An 18,608-nucleotide genomic window follows, 5' to 3' on the forward strand; every position below is an offset into this window, starting at 1 on the left:
TTGGGTAAAGCGTGTAACAGCCCAATAATAGTACTCGGATGACTGTTAACCTTTCGTTTTTTATAGGATAGAGGGAGGTCGAGAGGTCGCCAAAGGATAACATTAACCAGCTTTCCTACACCGCCTATGGCACTAGAACTAATAGACTGTACTCCCAAGTTGTGGAGGCAATTGGCAACTCTCCCAGGCGGCAGTAGCATAATAATATTAACCATAATAACAGTGCACTATGCATGTGCTTTTGATACAAGGGCATCCCAAGGGGGTACTGTACATAGCAAGCCAAGAGGCCAACAGATATGCTTTAAGATGTAGGGGGCCATACTTTACATAGGCATGTTGTGAATGAGATCGTACAAAACCAGCAAAACACAACTAGCAGGGCAATAAATGAACTGCTCCTTCCTGCAACTGAAGAGGCTTCTTGCTGGTTTCATCCCATTCAAATTGTCCTCTCAGAGATTTCGTTTTTGCCTTTGCTTTTGCTTTTGCACCTGCTTCAAAACAGGGGCCCCTGGACTGAATTGCACATGTCCTTTAGAAATGGAGTTTCGAAAGTCCTGGAGTGCGGGCGTATTTAAATGCAGCCATGAGCTGGTAGGTTGAGCCAGAAGGGGGCAATCGGCTCTCTCTGTTAAAGGTGTAAAAAGACTGGCGCTTTGTAACAGTGGATTGAGTTTCCATTCTATTATCTGTCCCCTTTCCTCTCCAAATGCAGTGCGTGTTATTAAAAAAAAGGTAATTAGTGGACATACAAGCAGAACAGATTTTAAAAAGCGACTGGTAACACGACCAGCTTTCAGAAAAAAAAACCCTGCAATGAAAATGGCCCTCTCTCTCTGTTAATAAAGAAGAGGGTTATTTTATGCCCAGATTCCTAATCCTACCCTGAAAATGAACAAATCCTGCCACTCCCATATGGTATAATGTCTCAGAAAGACCAGGAGTATTAAGATTTACAACAGAAGTCCACTTCGTACATAAAGTCTGCAGGATTTGAGCAGGAATGTTGAGTTTGGCTACCACAGCAGCAGCAGCAGCAGCAGCAGTAGCTGGGTTTCTCCTTTGAGATGCACCAGCCAGGTCCTGTGCTGTACTCTAGCGTGCCAGCCTGCCACCACCGTCCCCACTCAGCCAGCCATTTTCTCTTGGCACAGTCTGGGTTTGACGAAAACAACAACACCAGTGACAAGCGCAAAGAGAACAGAGCCACGCTGCGGACTAGGCAAGGTGAGTAATAATCTATGTGGCCTTTATAGTCTGTCAGACTCTGTCACCACCGCTGGGTCCCAATGTGGGTCTGCAGTAGAGTAGAACAGAATGGCTGGGCTGCGCAGATTCTCCATCGATCAGCTAATGCTACTGATCTAGTACAGACAAATGGGGGCTTATACCAATTATAACACTGTTAACCTAAAACAAAGCAAAGTCCAAGTTTGATGCAAAGCTTCCCATTATTTTAGGGAAGCAAATCCATGGCTAATAACGAGCACATAATAATAATTAGAAGAATGAACACAATGGGATATATTGTTTTCAAAGCATTCCCTCCAGTCTAATTAATTCCTATTTATTTTAATGGTAAAAAAAACCCTATAAAACTTGCTGATGTTTCCACGCTAGCCAAGCAACTGTCATATAATCCAATGCTAAAGCAGTTGTATGTTTCTCAGTTACATTAATATGGATTTTTCTTCATTCAAAAAATAGGACAATGCTTGCCTATGTGTGTCTTCTAAGGTCTTTATAAATAACTATAACTTTTTTTTTTAGTTGCCTTTGCATACTGTAGTTGTTTGTCAGTATTAGCATTGCAATTTACCAGAGAGCAATTTGAAAAACATGCCCAAAATAAAATGAATGTGAAACAAGTGGGGGCTTATTTTACATAACCTGCGGCAGTAGGTATCTGTTTCGTGTGCACGTATGCAATGCCAATATCATCCCATCCTTTGAAGAGCTATTGACATTCAATGGGCTGTATATACAAAGAAGCACTGCTAGAAATGAGGCCAACCTCATATAAAAGATTAATCACAAACTGCCGATTACAGAGGAATATTTCATCCTTAACAATACATCCTCTAAGCGTTCATCCATTCCTCTGCTTCCTGCGTCTATAGTAAAGCAAGGTTTTAGTAAACAGACAGGGCTGATGATGTACAGGTATCAAAATGAACATGTCATCAGTGCAATGCAAAAGCACACAATCATCATTTCATTAATAATGACATTTTGCACAGATTTCAGTGAGATTATTACAGTATTTGTAATGAACATTTCGTATGACAAGACCTCACTGGAAACTAACAGCTTTGCTAATGTTGAGTCTTGCTTTAAAAAATTAATAAAATAAAATAAACACAAATAGCAGGGAGAGCGCAGTTGTTTTTGAAAAGAGGTTTTTTAAACGCTGCGTGTTTTTGTAAAATAAGCATTTTCTGACTCAGGCGGTTGTGTCACTGGTAAAGCTGTGATCTAGCTTCTTCTTGTAAACAAATGCAGCTTCCTGTATGCAAGCACATGGGGGGCAAACATACCACAGACTGTAGTGCGTAACTTTCACAAAAAGAAACAGAAGAATCTTTCTAGCAAATAGCAGTGGTTTCTCTCCATATTTGGAAACCACTAGAAGCAGAACGATATGCTGTAAAGCTCATCACACACTCAAGAACAGAAATACTATTGTTTTTACAATACCTGTTTTTTTTTTATTTACTGTACTAATTTAGATCCAGAAATATCTTATTTAAAAATATCACATTTCAGATGTATTCATTTAACCAGGATAGAAACCCTGAGATATACATCTAATTTACAAGGGGGTCCTGGTAAGAGAAGATAACATTATGAAATATTACAAAAACACTTAACACTTAAAAGATAATGCTTTCAAAAATGAAGTTAAAAGACAAAAAAAATCTATGGGACTTGAACAGCTTTCTAACACGAAGCATGTAACTTCAGATTTTGGAGCATTGCACCTTTTGAATAAGGCTTAAACAATGGGGTGCTCTTCCAGAAATATACCATGAAAACCTATTGGACTTGATGCCCATTACATTGAACCTAGGGAAAAAAAACAGCTCCATGTCTTTACCTTCAAGGGTAAGGTTCACACATACTGTACTTCTCACTAATAACATGTGCTGATCTTTTGGATCCCTTGTGCTTAGATGTAAGAACAGTATTTCTAAATCCTTACTCTCGAGCTCCCAAAGCATTTGTACACGCAGAGGATCAATGCCTCACAATTCATAAACTGAGTATGCTGTACTGCTTCGGTTATTGCATTGTGTCTTATATTCAGAGATCTCATTAAATGAAAGATATCCACGGAAAGCCTTGGAGGAATCATAAACATTTCCATTTCTTTTTAAGGATCACTTTAATTGCACAAAATGTCGGACTGAACGCAGGCATTCAAAATGCCTGTTAGTATACCAGATCAAAGTCAGCTAAAAGACTGAAAGCCAGTAAACTGAGAATGTAACTACTTCCCTCCCAAAGAGATCAGGCATTTTCAAACCCTTTCAGAATGGACTTCTGTTTTTTATTTTTTGTAAAATATGGCAGTTTAATATGAGTCTCTTTGAATTGCGTGCGTTTGTTGGGTGTGTTCTTGTGAGAATAGGGATGAATTATTGTCTTATTATTATTATTTTTTTAATACTACACTTACTGCCGCTGTCAACTTTGGGAAATAAGTGTAGCTGTTTGGATGTCTGTCTGTGTTTTTCTGTCTGTAAAAACCTGAATGTAGTGATCATCAAAGAGGCTGTGATATTTGCAACTGATTAATGGATATGCCTCTTTCATTCATGTGTGTGGACATATATAATATAATATATGGGTTTACTGGTTGGCAAAAGCAGGTGGCTGGTGGTTCAGGTGGCTCTTATTAAGGGCTTCACTATAATTCTGATATTTACTAGATTTGTTTAACTCTTGTAAATATTGATGACTGGAAATCATGGTCTGTTAATACCCCTTTTTGCAAGCTTTTTTCACAAACTAGTTACAAAATAATAATACAAATATTGATACAAACAAAAAAACTAGATACTGAAAACATGAAATACACTTTTATATTTTGAACAGTGTAGGCCAAGGTGCAGCTCGTAACTCGACACATCTTATCGACTCAAGTTTACTTTTCATGCTGCTGAAGGGATGGGTGGGGTAGTTACAGGTTCAGGAGATAAAGTATTTTTTTAGATGGAAAGCTATTCAAATTTAAGCAGCGTGATGGAAATAAAATATATATTCCTAAGCACTGTTACAGTACGTTGCCCGTGTTTTTTTAAATTTTTAAATTTTTTATTTTTTAGTAATAAAATATTTATTTAAGTTGTCCAAAAGATTTAGCATGTGTGTCAACAGTTCTATTTTGTTCATATATTAAACTAATATTATTATACAAATGAGTTTACAAACAGAAATAAAATAAAACCCAGCGTTTATCTGATAAGCAGTGACAAAACACTGGAGAGCAGATATTTTCACTTTGCACTTTCAGGTGCAGTTTGTTGCATTTTATCGTGATGGAGGTGCACCACACACTGTGAATCCCATCTGTGCTGTTATTTGATTTGAGAGGGTCTCTATGCCTCAGTGCATCAGCGCTCCAGAACGGTGCTTTGGGGCAATAGCAGAGCGAAACAGTCAGTCCACTTTTCAGACAGTACAAAAAATAATTAAACACAAAATGTTGGCCCACATTAAAAAAAATAAAAAAAATCTAAAGGGGGGAAAAATCTTGATAATACAGAATCCTTGTTTGTAACACATTCTACATTATTAGTTTATACATTCATGCAGATTGAGATCCTTGAAGAAGTGTCTGGTGACAATTAGCTTTCAAGTGTAATCGCTCTAATGAAGCTCCTCTCTTTTGAAGTCCTGCTTAAAGTTCCACACAAAAACAAACAACAAGAATATCAAAAACCTGCAGAAGCTGAGGAATGAGAAATGGACAAAAACAAAATGAAAGGGTTGGCTTTTTATATATTTGTTTTCCATTTGCTTTTTAATAATTAGTACCCGTATCTGCTCGATAATTTTGTGTTTCAGTGCTGAAACACACACACATACACACACAACCGTGTATTGTTACTTTTGAGTAATGTTTGATTAATAGTGTGAAGAGTAGATTACTGCTTTAGCACAACAAGCTGCTCTTTTCTCATACTATTTTAAACTTACATAAATATATATTTGTGCTGTACAAATTAACTGCAGACATACCAAAAATGACTGTGCCTATAAATACTATAATGTTTTTAGAATCTGTTTCATAAAATGTGTTTTTTTATCTCTACACACTTGAAGGAGCTTTTAAATTGTTCTAAGTTGATTCTTGTTATCATTATTATTACTATGTTGTGTAATCCTAAGCTATAGGGAGTTTGTTTTTTTTTATTTTAGATATTTTCTTAAGAAAATAACTGATGTTTTGTATGCTTGTATGCCGTGTCATACACATTATATTTGCTAACTCTTCTACTGATAAACTTTTCTACTGTTTTTATGTGTTGTTTCCATTTTTACAAATATTATTATTATTATTATTATTATTATTATTATTATTATTATTGTTAATAATAATAATAATAATAATAATAATAATAATAATAATAATAATAATAATAATAATAATAAGCAGCATGCAGGGTAAGTTTTGTCTGGTTTCTGCCTGTCTTTACTTTGCAGTACTTCCACGAGACAGTACTGATGTCAAAGGGATATATAGGCTGGTGCTTGTGATAACACAGTGCTTAGTCAGATACATAATGGAGGATACCACAGTGAGTAGAAAGGCTGCAGTGGTTTAATTGCATGACCTGGGCTTGGTTCTTGGTCCTATGGCTGAGATGGTATGCTGCTAACTATGTCGTTCTGTATTGTTGTTTCTGCTTAGGTCAGTATAAGGCTTACTAACTATTCCAACAGAAATTTAAAAAAGGCGACCCCTTGTAAAAGCTGCATTTCTGAAGTGAAGGGGTTTGAAATATGATCACGCAGGGTGTGCAGCTGCCATTTTCCACCCTCTTTTGCTGAAACACTTAAAGCACGGTTAATAATGGTTTAGGCTTTAAGCTGTGCTATTATATTATATTATATTATATTATATTATATTATATTATATTATATTATATTATATTATTTATTCATTTGTTTTAGTGGTACCAGAATAATTGCCACACTTTGTAACAACAGAGTAATTCATGAGCCAATTCATTTTACACAGTAATAACTATTAATAATAATTATGTTACAGCTAGGGTTAATGAAAAAAATATAATACATGTGCAATTACTTGTCAATATTGTCCAGTCATGAAGGTCATTCCCGGTAATTGTTGCCATTATTTTGCAGTGTAATTTACTTGCTCCAGTGTTTGTGTGCTGCAACATTTTTTTTTCATTTTTATAAAAACCTGTGAAGAGAAATGACTTCTCGAATCATTTGAGCCCACAGCCTTTGAAACGGTGCAGGAATAATCTTACTTTAATGACAGTTCCACAGCAGAAACATATTTTGCTCAACACTTTTGTGACCTGCTTCTCAACAGGAATATTTTCTTTTATATAACAAATAAAAGTGGAAGAGTGCCTGGAACAGTAATGGTGCTGTGCAGACTAGCCACCTTTACAAGTTGCTGTAGAGTTTCAAGCTCCAAATTCTCTGCATTCACACAGACAGAAGACCAGGCTCTTCTGAGCTGTGCTTCATCATTTCAAAATCATATTGACTTTTTCTAATTCATGACCGGATGCACTGTATTCATTTTAGAAGTATTAATAGAAACGTAATAAATTAAATGATAACCGGTAAAAACAGTAAAAAAAAAAAAAAGAAAAGAAAAAAGGCTTCCAAGTCAAAACGTTTGTCATTGAATGTTTTAAGTTTCCTAAAGTATTTCTGAATTCAGCACTATTCTGCTTTATAGTTGTGGATGGGGGTGTATCCATTGCAATCTTCCATGCAGATTTGTGGCAGCAGTGTGGAGTAGTGGTTAGAGCTCTGGACTCTTGACCGGAGGGTTGTGGGTTCAATCCCAGGTGGGGGACACTGCTGCTGTACCCTTGAGCAAGGTACTTTACCTAGATTGCTCCAGTAAAAACCCAACTATATAAATGGGTAATTGTATGTAAAAATAATGTGTAAAAAATTATGTAATTGTATGTAAAAATAATGTGATATCTTGTAACAATTGTAAGTCGCCCTGGATAAAGGATAAGAAATTAATAATAATTTGTTTATTTAGTATTTGTCTATCTATCTATCTATATATCGATCCAGCTATTGACGATTAGATGCTATTCCTCCAGCACTGTTCTGTTCTAATTGCCCTCACTTAACACTCTAAGGACAGGGTACAACAAAGAACAAATGAAAGGGAATTAACAAATGCCCCTTTATTTTTTGTCCATATTATTATTATGCTTATTATTGGTAAGACCACCATCAAGTCCAAACAGTCATACTTTCCCAGCCCTCAGTGAATTAGAACTTCTCTTGAAGATGGTGTAAGTTACTTTTAAATGCATTAAGCACCCCTATTCACTTTCATCTGTGCAAGCCGTTCTCCCTTACATCTTTTCAGCAGACATCATCAAAAGGTACCATGTAGCTTTTTTTCCACCCTTTTAACATTTTGTTTTCCTTACTCTGTTTCTTATTACGAATCCCAGTGCCCTCTCTTCCCTGCTGCCCAGGAGACGCTCCACATCCACAGGGTGGCACAGGCAGACAGTGGCTGTCTATTTACTGCTACTTTCAAAAGCACCTCCATCATTAATCATAGAAAATAGTACGAGCGTTAACTTACAACTGATAACAGGGGGGCCCATTGGCAATGTTGCCTTTTGTAAAGTAGCGGAAATATTTCTGTTTGGCTAATAACTGTTTAACACCTCTCTGTGATATGCATAAGCACAACCATATGCTTACATGTACAGGACTTCCGCAGGTTAGTCCCTGTACCCAAAAACACGCACTTAGTCACCCTAACAGTGAGCTTTCCCTCATAAAAGGCTACAGTGGCATACCATAATAATGAAGTGCATAGGGAGGCGATGTTAAGTCTAGCTGACGCATAGTCAAGCGCAGGCAAGAAGAATGGGAACTCACAGCTTGGTATGGTCAAACTTTCTTTACCGACTTAATATTATCCTACAGCAGGTACAGAGGAGGGCTGACATGTTCAATTGAAGCCGTGTAGATAACCCAACAAGGGGTTAATTCCGCTGTCCTCTAGTCCCGTCCCGTCCCCCCCCCCCCCCCCCCCCCCCCCCAAGGTCTTGCCGTGACACAGGGGTCATGTTTGAACGCCTAGGCCCTGTTTGCTCCCTGTCTTAAAGGTCTCAACAGCCCATAAGAAGCTACTCCAGCACAAGAGACTTGGATGTTGTGAAGTGTTTGATGTTCAGTAAAGCAAGCTTTGGTTACTGTGCTTAATTAAGTCCAGGCGACAGCATTTCCTGATCTGCAGACCCCTCACACCCCGCTACCTCTTAATTTCTTGCAGGTGACTCCCAGGGCTGTGTTGGCTGCCGGTAATGCACCATGGAACTGCGAGTTACAAAGCAAATTGGCCAGTCACAGATGTATGTGTAATAAGAGGGTCCTCCACTGTACTTAGCTGCCTGCTTATTACTGGAGTAAATGGATGTGAAGGGCTTTGTAATTCTCCAGCTGGCCTTCTGCAGGCCCCGTATGCTTTAATACAGACTTTGCTTAACCCGGTAAAGCTGCCATTGTGCTGGTGTTGAGTTTTCAAGCTAGCTCTGTATTTTAATTGAATGCTTGTTTTTCTCTTGATCCCACTGCCGCAGTATGTGGTGTTTTATGAGATAAAACTCACGAGTGTGGATGTGAAGTTGGAATTTTTATATCTGGGGTACACTGTGACCGAAGACATTGAGAAATAAGTTTCTTTTAGTAGTTCCACTATTTATGAGTTACAGTAACTGTGTATTAAAGACATTAAAACAGGGGTTTCCAAAGCTGGACCTTCCACTGCTGGCCTTTCCTCCACCCCTGTTCTAAATTGTTTAATTTAAACAATTAAACCTTCATCCAGACCCTGAAGTACTTCATTATATAATTGACCTGTCTGTGATTGGACATGATCATTCATTTTCCTACCTGTTTAAAAGGTAGTATATGTCATTTCATGGGTGCTTATGTAGATTTTCACATCAGCAATCACAACCTAAAACTCAAAACGTAAGAACAGTGGGTAAAGTACTACCTTGGATTTATTGTACCATTTTTATCCAACTGAGGCCTTTAGTAATAAAAAATAAATGTGTTACAGAATTACCCTGACTCTGTAAAATCACCACTCTATATATAGAATGTAACTCCCATCCATTCTTACCTGGATATTGTTCCCATGTGGTTGTGTAATCCGGTTTGATTGACCCACCTGCTGGCTCAATAACAATGGTTTCCAGAATGGAATTACTGGCAGAAAAAATGCGTGAGGCTCATGTGACACGGACATCGGGATAAGAAACTACAACAGGCTGGTCACAGCCATACAACGAGCTGACAGACAGACAGACAGACAGACAGACAGACAGACAGACAGACAGACAGTTAAAATACAGAATGCCATCATTGTCACCGTCAATATTATTACCCTCCTCTCCAGAAAGGGAATTGCAGACCACAAAAGTATACCGTTCCCAGATTTGTTTTGTTTGTAGGAGAACAAAAAAAAATGTGTTTACCGCAAGGTTATTGTTACAAAACTAATACTCAGAATGTAATCTTACTTCAAAGAAATGAAGCAATATCCAATTTTCCCTGAAGAATCATCTACAGAACCTGGTGTGGGCTAGAAGCCAGCTGGCATGGGGGGGAAGGATCCACAGTGTCCAGAACAACAAGGAACCTCCTCACCCCAACCTTGGAGGCTGGCAAGAGCAAATATTATCTGAAGGGCTATGGGGACTGCTGGTCAGAAGATGGACCAGACCCTTCTCTGAAACCAAATGCCAATGTCAGCACCAGCTGGGTGTTTAACCTTTTAAACCAGAGTCCAGCTAGAGTCAAAACTCATCTTCCAAGGTATACTCTTTTACCACCCATACCCCAGGTGTCTGTGCATAACGAACACAAGATACCTTTGTTCTCCATCAAACATGCCAAGGCCTGTATCGCAAGCATTCAAGGTGCTGGACTATGTCATAACCTCCCTTTTATTAGCGTACCCTTTTATTTAGCTAATTCCGCAACGTCCAATTAAAATGCGTTTTCTGACGCTGCATACTACGCATTACAGCCGCAGCCGTCTAATTGTATGTTTTAGAAGAAATGCTAAAACAAACAGACTCACTGTCTTGTTTACTGGTTCTGTAGCTCCATTCAATCAAAGCCCCAGAGCAACGGCCTGAATTAGCACACATGTGAAACGTTTGTGTTAACACTCTGTCAGCCCTTCATTGAATCCGGATATGCGCTGGCCCTCTAGAATCTGTGATTGAAAGTCTCTACAGAAGAGGGAAATAAGGATTTTTCTGATGAAATCCACCCAAGGTTGTACTAAGTACAGATGGGAATTGAGAACAAAAACAAAACAAAAGATGCCAGGAGGAAAACGTTGCTGTTTCCCTCGCTCATCATTATTCATTTATTTATTTATTTAGTCATTGTTTTAGTTCTGCGTGTGAAAAACTGGAGATAATCTGCAGTACCGCCGATACCAAATCAAAGTTTTTGCTCTCCGAGGTTTCATAACTATTGACCTTCAAATGCTTGGGTGATGTTGATCTTTGAGGTGCGATGCAGGTATCTAATGCTAAATTATTTCCATAAAAATGTTGAAAGCAATTTTCCATGGTGGGTAACACTTTGCATTAAGTGTCTCTAATTACTGTGTATTTACATAGTAGTTACTTAGTAAATACATGTGTACTTACACACAATTACAATGTTAGTGTGCATAGTTACAATGTACTTATGTGTAAATATTTTTTGCAGGATATATGTAAGTACACAATTGTATCAGAAAAGGGTTAGGGTTGAGGTTATGTCATGCAAAAAAGATGTACACATGAAGTGCTTTGTAACTACGCATAATAACATTGTGACTATGTGTAAGTACACCTGTATTTACACTAACTTCAGCAATGCCCAGTAATTAGAGACACTTCATAAAGTGTGTGTGTTTTCTGAGACAGACCTCCGTTCTGCTGACTGTGTGTTTGCCTCTTGGAGCAAGGTGAGAAGACAGCTTTAAGTTACAGCTGTGTTTCATTCCCATATAGACAAGGTCTAGTTTAAATCCACCATCGTACCAAGGCGCACGTGCATATCTTCAGAGACAGGTAGAACAAAAAATCAACTCTCAAAACGTTTGCCAAGCTTTGGCGGTAATTATAGTGTTCAAAGTCTTTTTTTTGCAATTGTTTGGATAGTAATGGTCTTTGCAGATAGGTTACTTCTGGTGGATCACAGGTGGGAGTCTGGCTCCATCAAATGAGCCAGTTCACTAAGGACAAGATTTGCTGCTGTTATTTTTCTATTAGAGAGGAATTATGCTAAGCCTTTAGAAGCTATTTCTGTGTTGCCATGGCAGCCCATATTTCCTGCAGGGTTGTGACCTTCAATGACTACAGTGCAAAGCCAAGTACCACCAAGATCCCTTTGAGGATTAGAACATGGGCTCATAGTTATGTAAAATCCCTCCGATATGATTGAACCATGTAAGACTGAATGACAAGTTTATTGAGATCCCTGCTCCTTTCATCAGATCATTATCATTGGGAATGTTCCAATCACTCGTCACTCCTGAACTTTACTATATTTATTGTATGTTATTTTATTGAGATTGGGATACACACATCTTATTGGATAGGTAACTCGAAATGCAAGTCAGGGCAGCAACTTTTTAATGTATAAAATAAAAAAGCAATTCGATGCAACTTACTTGCAGTGATTCACAGGGTTACAAATAAACTGGGTCAGGTAGACCTGTACCACACCTGCTGGTCAACTGAGTTTACAAATGGCTTGTAAACATGGCATTGAATTATAGATGATCTCCCCAACTTTGAATGCAATCCTCACACTGCCACATCTCAACAGTGGCTGGAGAGACGAGCTATTCCTGAACAGATACAAAGTGAACAGAGGAGATTTCAAATGCGATACAGGATACCAACCGCATATTCTTGAGAGGAAAAAAATACAATATTCATTTCAAATAAAACAAACCTTAAAGCCAAGTTGTATTGTGTTTGAAGAGCTGCCACTAAATAGTTTTAATTAAAGCAAAAAGGCTTTGAAATGTAAGAGAAAATTAGAAAAAAAGAGAAGGAAAGTTATCTGATCAAGTCATTAAACGCTGCCCTGTGCAGCTGTGTTAACATTTTTTTTTTCATTCATGTGTTGTCCAAAGTTTAAAGTGTTATGCTTATAGATAAACTGACACCAAAAATAAATTAACATATTTGAAGCTTTGTAATAGCATGTTAATATCTATCTATCTAATAAAACAATTCACCTCTTTAAATTATTAGCAGGCTAATAGTAGCATTAGTAGTAATAGCAGTTGTAGTATGACACAAATGTATGCCTTCTGAAGATAAATTCAGTTGGTAACATGAGATTCCGAAATTTTGTATATATTTATATAATTGTTCGGCGTTTTGGGTGTGGGTTCTGAAAGATTAGAAACGAAATTCTCTTTAGTATTTTAATAAACAAACTCCTTGGTAGACTAATCACCCCCAGAGAAAGTGCAGCTCAGAGGGATTTTTATTAAATGGTATTATGTTTTACTGCGGAGACCTGTGATTTGTGTGAGAGAGTGTTTCTCTTTAACTTATTGTTAAGAAACAAGTATGGACGTCATACATAAAGCCAACAGAGAGCTCAGGCTTTGGAAGTACTCGATTGACACTCTTGTGCTCACAAAGCACAACGGGTTCCTGCTTCGAAGAAGAGAGCGTTTTAGTTGTCTGATTTCCCTGAAAACTACTGACCAGACAGCGCGAGTGGAAGACCTGTTGAATCGGCGTACTTTGAACGAGACAGCGCGGGGCTCGGTAACAGAGCTCTGTCCTTAACTGGTCCCAAATGAGGGTCAGGAAAGGTCAGAGAAACAGCTTCAGAATGAATTAGCTCGGATTAGAAAGAACGCTGCTTGTGTCGGAGAGAGTCGCTACTGTCTGAGCAAACGAAAAGCAAGGAGTTGAGCACTTCGGCCATATGCAACTGTTTACCTCGGTGCTAAATTAACATCCGTTTATTTTTTCTTTAGAGAAAACAAAAGATTGATGTTAAAAGCATAACTTTTTTTTAAAAACGAATTCCTATGGACCGTGATTGTTTGATCTCTGGCGGTTTGTTTTTAATTTTACAATAGCACTGCTGCAAACTTAGCACGGTGGTAAAAGTTTAGAATGTCTCTCGATTCCTTTGAAAAAAAGATGTTTGATTTAAAGGAACATTTGGTAAAACTCACGCAGAACGAGTAGAATCGAATCTTCAGTGTCCAGCCAACGCGTCCCAGCATTGGTCGAAATTATTCTCCCATATTAGTCATTTCATGGCTAAATTAGGGTAGGAAATTGCTATTAATTAGTCTACATACATTTCCATTCGTGGATTGTAGTCTAATCTTGATTAATATACAGCTCGCTGTTTAAATGACTGACATAAATAAACCGCACTTAATCTATGGCTATGAGAAAGGAACCCTATTGCATTATGAAAGACATCATTGAAAATAATTATAAGTAATCATAAATATGAAGATAAGTTGGTATACTGATTAATTTAATTTAACGACTTGGAATATTATAGGTTACTGCTTTGACAGAAGAATTATATTTTAAAAAATCATTTTCTGCACTCCTATGAAAAAATACCGTTTATAATTAATAATATATATATATATTCTATTTATATTTGTTGCAACGTATTAAAACATATGCTGCTTTAACATGTAACAACGATTTCAAATGAAAGCGACCCAAACACATCAAATGTAACCCAGCATTTATATAACTCCTAGGGTCGGTATTTCCATGTTTCCCTGCACGCTGTCAACCAAATGTTTCAACACAAATCTTCTGAAACATTTCAACACATTTCAATGTTCATGATCTCTCTGTCTTTCGGAGTATATGATGTATCCAAAACACAAAACAAACAGAAATGACTGCCTAATAGCGCAATTAGCATGGCGCTACACATTTAATAAAATTTAATTACATCTAATTATGTTTTAATAATTCCTGTGTTTAATGAATATGCACCTCAGAGCTGATTATTGCAAACAATATCTCTTATCTGTGTTGTCGAAAAATCATAAAATACATATTTATAACCATCAATGCATCCTTTCTTCAGCATGTATATGCCTACATCTACATGTGTGTGTATGTTATATATATATATATATATATATATATATATATATATATATATATATATATATATATATATATATAACACACACACACACACACACACACACACACACACACACACAGCGCATATCGATCAATCAAATAAGCCAATTGATTATAAGATAAAACGAACTAATTAACTGACTAAATATGATTTGTTTTTAAACATATCAATTTCTATTTTGGAAAATGATCCACGTTTTTAAAGTGTGAACCGGATAGTTTCATATTTCTTCTAAATGTTCTGAAATGGCTTTTTTGCGGGTAGAACGAGGTTCCGGTCCAGCGTGGACATCGCTTGGAACGTAGACGTGCGCTCTTTATACAAGTCCGTGTAAACACGGTCATAAGCATTGTATAAATCACTGGGATTAGGTTCCTTTTGTCACTAGGACACTGGAGACTCGGTGTACACACAATGTTGTTTAAATGTTGTTTTCAAATGGCTGTTTAAGCCTTGTAATCTTGGAAATTAAATTAATCAGTAGCCAACCCTTTTCTATATAGATAGATATACAGCTATGGACAAAAGTTTTGCATCACCCTATATATAAAATGAACTAATTCTGCTTATACAGTCGAATGAGACCTGCTGAATAATGTTACATTAACATATTGAATTACATACCGCTTTGTAGTGATCCATTAACGAAAAACGGACGCTTTAAACATGTGACATTTCAAAATCGAACATGAAATACTACTATTATGGCTTCCGGTAGACTTTTGCAATATCATTTTGTAGTCTCTTTGATTACATGATGTTAAATGAAAAATCTAAATTATGTTTTTCTTATTTTTTTTTATTTTTTTTATTATCTCAATCCTAAAAATTATATGATGCAAAACTATTATCGACAGATAGATAGATAGATGTGATGTCATTTACTACATAGTTAATTCAGGCATCGTGGTATTGATTAATCGTCTATTTATCCATTTATTTTCCTTTATTCGTCTGTATTCTACATTATCTCATTTTATTTCTTCTAAAACTACAAATTGGGTCCAAGATTTCTCGTCAAAACGTTTGTCTAAATGCATATTTCTTATTAGTAAGTTTAGGTATAACAACATCAACAACATAATAATAATAATAATAATAATAATAATAATAATAATAATAATAATAATGTACCCTCTGAAGTGTAGAGAATTTAATTTCGTTATTACAAAGTTAAAGATTTTTTTTATTATGGATTAAGGATTTTGATTAATTGTAATATAAAATGTTTATCACATTACATAAATCGTGTGCAACAGTTTTTAAACATACATTAGTATTCGTACACGCTATAATCTAATCTTCATTTAGATTTGTATGCCCCTCTATTCTCAAACCATTTAAACAAAATAGCCAAACGTGTTTCAAATCTGCTGCGTAAGATGATGTTAAATTATTCAACACTAGGGCTTTCAGCTTTCTGTTATTCAGAAAGGTCATTTGATTGTCATTAAAGTGCGCCGATTCAGATCTAATTCATATCTAATCATATCGAAATGTTAGGTATAAGGCTCATAGTTTAAAGGCATCATATAAGAGACTGAACGTGCTGAATAGCCACAGTCACATTGTGCATATCCGCCCATTTTAAATGTCTATATCGCCCCTGCCCTCTCCCCAAAAAATGAAGTTGTTAATCATTAGAAAGTTATTAATTTATTTTAATGACAACTTCCAGTCATTGCCTTGTTACATTTAACACGATTTGCTGAATTCACATACACGCACACGCACACGCACTCGCACACGCAGACACGCACACACACGTATTCCTACACGTTCTAGATTCATTGGAATGTTGTTATTTTCATTTATAGTGTAACAAACCGGAGTCAAATGAACAGTTTTAAATAGACTAATACTATTACGATTACGACCATCACCACTAAGTAATTATGATGATGATAATTCTGGGTTTGATTGGTCATAAACGAATCATTTAAGTAAAAACAAAACTAAAGTTTCGCAAAACAAATGACTTGTGTTTTCGAATGTACGCCATTCGAACAGAAACGTAACTGTTTCCTCCCAAAGAGACCGCGCTTGTTAAAATTCAAAACGGTGTGTATATTGATTTCAATACAGGCTTCCTGACCTGTGGCCAAACGAGAACGCGTTATAAACACAGTTCTGAAACGCATTACCAGAAATGTGTGTTTTTAGTGCACAGTTTCGTGACAGAATGTAAAATCTAACACAATTAAATGAACAACTAGCGCAGTTCTTTATATTTTGTGTATGGTTTTGCGGGTACCTGTAATTTATTTAAATGTAATACAAGCACACCGCTTTCGATTGCTGCGGAGCTTGAATGTTCAAACAGGTGTGCTAGTGCCTGACAGGTATTTAAAACGATGGCACACGCAGTCAGCTTTGACATGACAAGCCTCGCCCGATAGATGAATTCATTACGTTTCATATATAACAGAGTTACCGGAGAAACGGTACTTCTGAAGAGAACAGCTTGCTTACCTTATTCTTAAAAAAAACACGATTCCCTTTAAACATCAAGCAGGACCATTTAAAAGTGTTTGAACCGTAAAAGTACCGCGCAATACAGGACAGATCTCTTACCTGTTAGTAAATTCTTGCAAGCCTCAAAAGGCTGTCAACGACTTAAAACGATGAACAGCTATTCAGCTTTAGAGTAGCCGTTGTATTTGTCATCGCATTGCTACATGTCGTATATCGGTATTGCAAACCCCACATTAAGCAGTAGGAAATATGAATTCACGTATAAAGAATACGCAGAAGCCTTCGCCCTTACTCAAAGCGCTCGACTTGATGGGATTACACCACTTCACTGGCAATCCATTTCAAATGAAGGTTAGGAGTCGGACCTGGGGTCTTCGCGCACATTCTCACAAACCTATGGGTCTTCCTATGTACTTCACCGGACTTATATAAGTGGCGGTCCTCTGTCTGTCTGTCTGTCTGTCTGCTGGCATTAACACTGTCCCTGTTATCCCTTCTCGGTTATGGAAAGGGGCACATCTGACCATTATGGAAAAGCAATATCTTATCTTTAATTCACAAGAACCTACGATTCCCATTTCCTTCAACCAAATGCTTTCTCTGCATGGAACCCTTGTGAGCGCAGGTTCTAGAACCATTATACTGAGCAACCGGCGTTCTTTTGAAATGGTTCGAAACAGAACGATTTGATCTCACATGTCATCATTATCAGGGCTTCCAAATGTTATGCTCGTATCCTTTTATTCCAGGGCGCATATGAGTGTTGGAGTGGCGTTCTATATAGAACTGTTGAACAATATTCGACCCGGGTTCCTGCAATGACGCACGTAATTATTAAAACAGAACGTTTCTACTGTTAATCTAGTATGCAGAACTCTCTTATAATAATAGTTCTTTATATAACGCAAGAGTCCATACAGAAATCCCAAAGGTTACTGAACAGAAGCCTTGCAAGTAGGTTCTGGAACGCCCAAGAACACAATCGGCACATCCATTCAAATACTCTGTAATGTTACAAACAAAATAGCATGTATTGAACGAATCGTGTAATTGGCTTTAGTACAAAAAACAAACGATAATTAAGGAATTGCGCTTTACAGTGATAACAAACACAGTAGCTCTACTATTGATTGTGGTCGTGATTAAATCATTTAGGGCGCATGTAATATAACGGCTTTATTAGTCTGAACATCATTAGGACTCGTAATTAAATGCAGCCCCCTGCCAGCAACAAAAAACACGTGATATAACGCGTGTGTTATAAAAAGACAATTATCATTGGATTATTATCTCAGGAAGTAGCTGTGTTTGATTATACATAATTAAAATAACACGAATAAATGATGGCATATTCTTTTGGAAATTAAAGATAATCGATCATACCTCTAAGACTAGAAATATATATATCCTTTGGGGATTTAGTCCTCGCCTGCTTTACGCTTCAGTCAAGTCTGGACTTTGAATGCATGAAACAGGAGGTTTGATCACTGAGACAAGATCTAAAACAGGTAGGGAGGCAGGAGAAAATAGCAACACGTTTTCATTGTCCATTTTTTCACAATCAGAAAAATATGAATTCTAGTATGCTTACGTGTTTTATCATATCTTATTTATGACTATACCGTATAGAAAACACTTTGATTGTAATTGCCTCAGTTCGTCTATATGAGCAATGCAGGCTTTAGAAATGGGAAGGT

General features: G+C 37.0%; 1 long non-coding RNA gene across 1 annotated transcript in view; it reads left to right on the top strand.

The window, feature by feature from the left end:
- Window positions 1-693: 693 nt before the first annotated feature.
- Window positions 694-18,608, top strand: part of LOC117430743 (uncharacterized) — a 35,185-nt gene continuing 17,270 nt past the window's right edge. Inside the window, exon 1 of the long non-coding RNA XR_009308960.1 lies at window positions 694-1,230. This is a non-coding gene — a long non-coding RNA (uncharacterized LOC117430743). The remainder of the gene's footprint in view (window positions 1,231-18,608) is intronic.

This window comes from Acipenser ruthenus, chromosome 26, assembly GCF_902713425.1.
Source record: "Acipenser ruthenus chromosome 26, fAciRut3.2 maternal haplotype, whole genome shotgun sequence".
NCBI classification, from domain to species: domain Eukaryota; kingdom Metazoa; phylum Chordata; class Actinopteri; order Acipenseriformes; family Acipenseridae; genus Acipenser; species Acipenser ruthenus.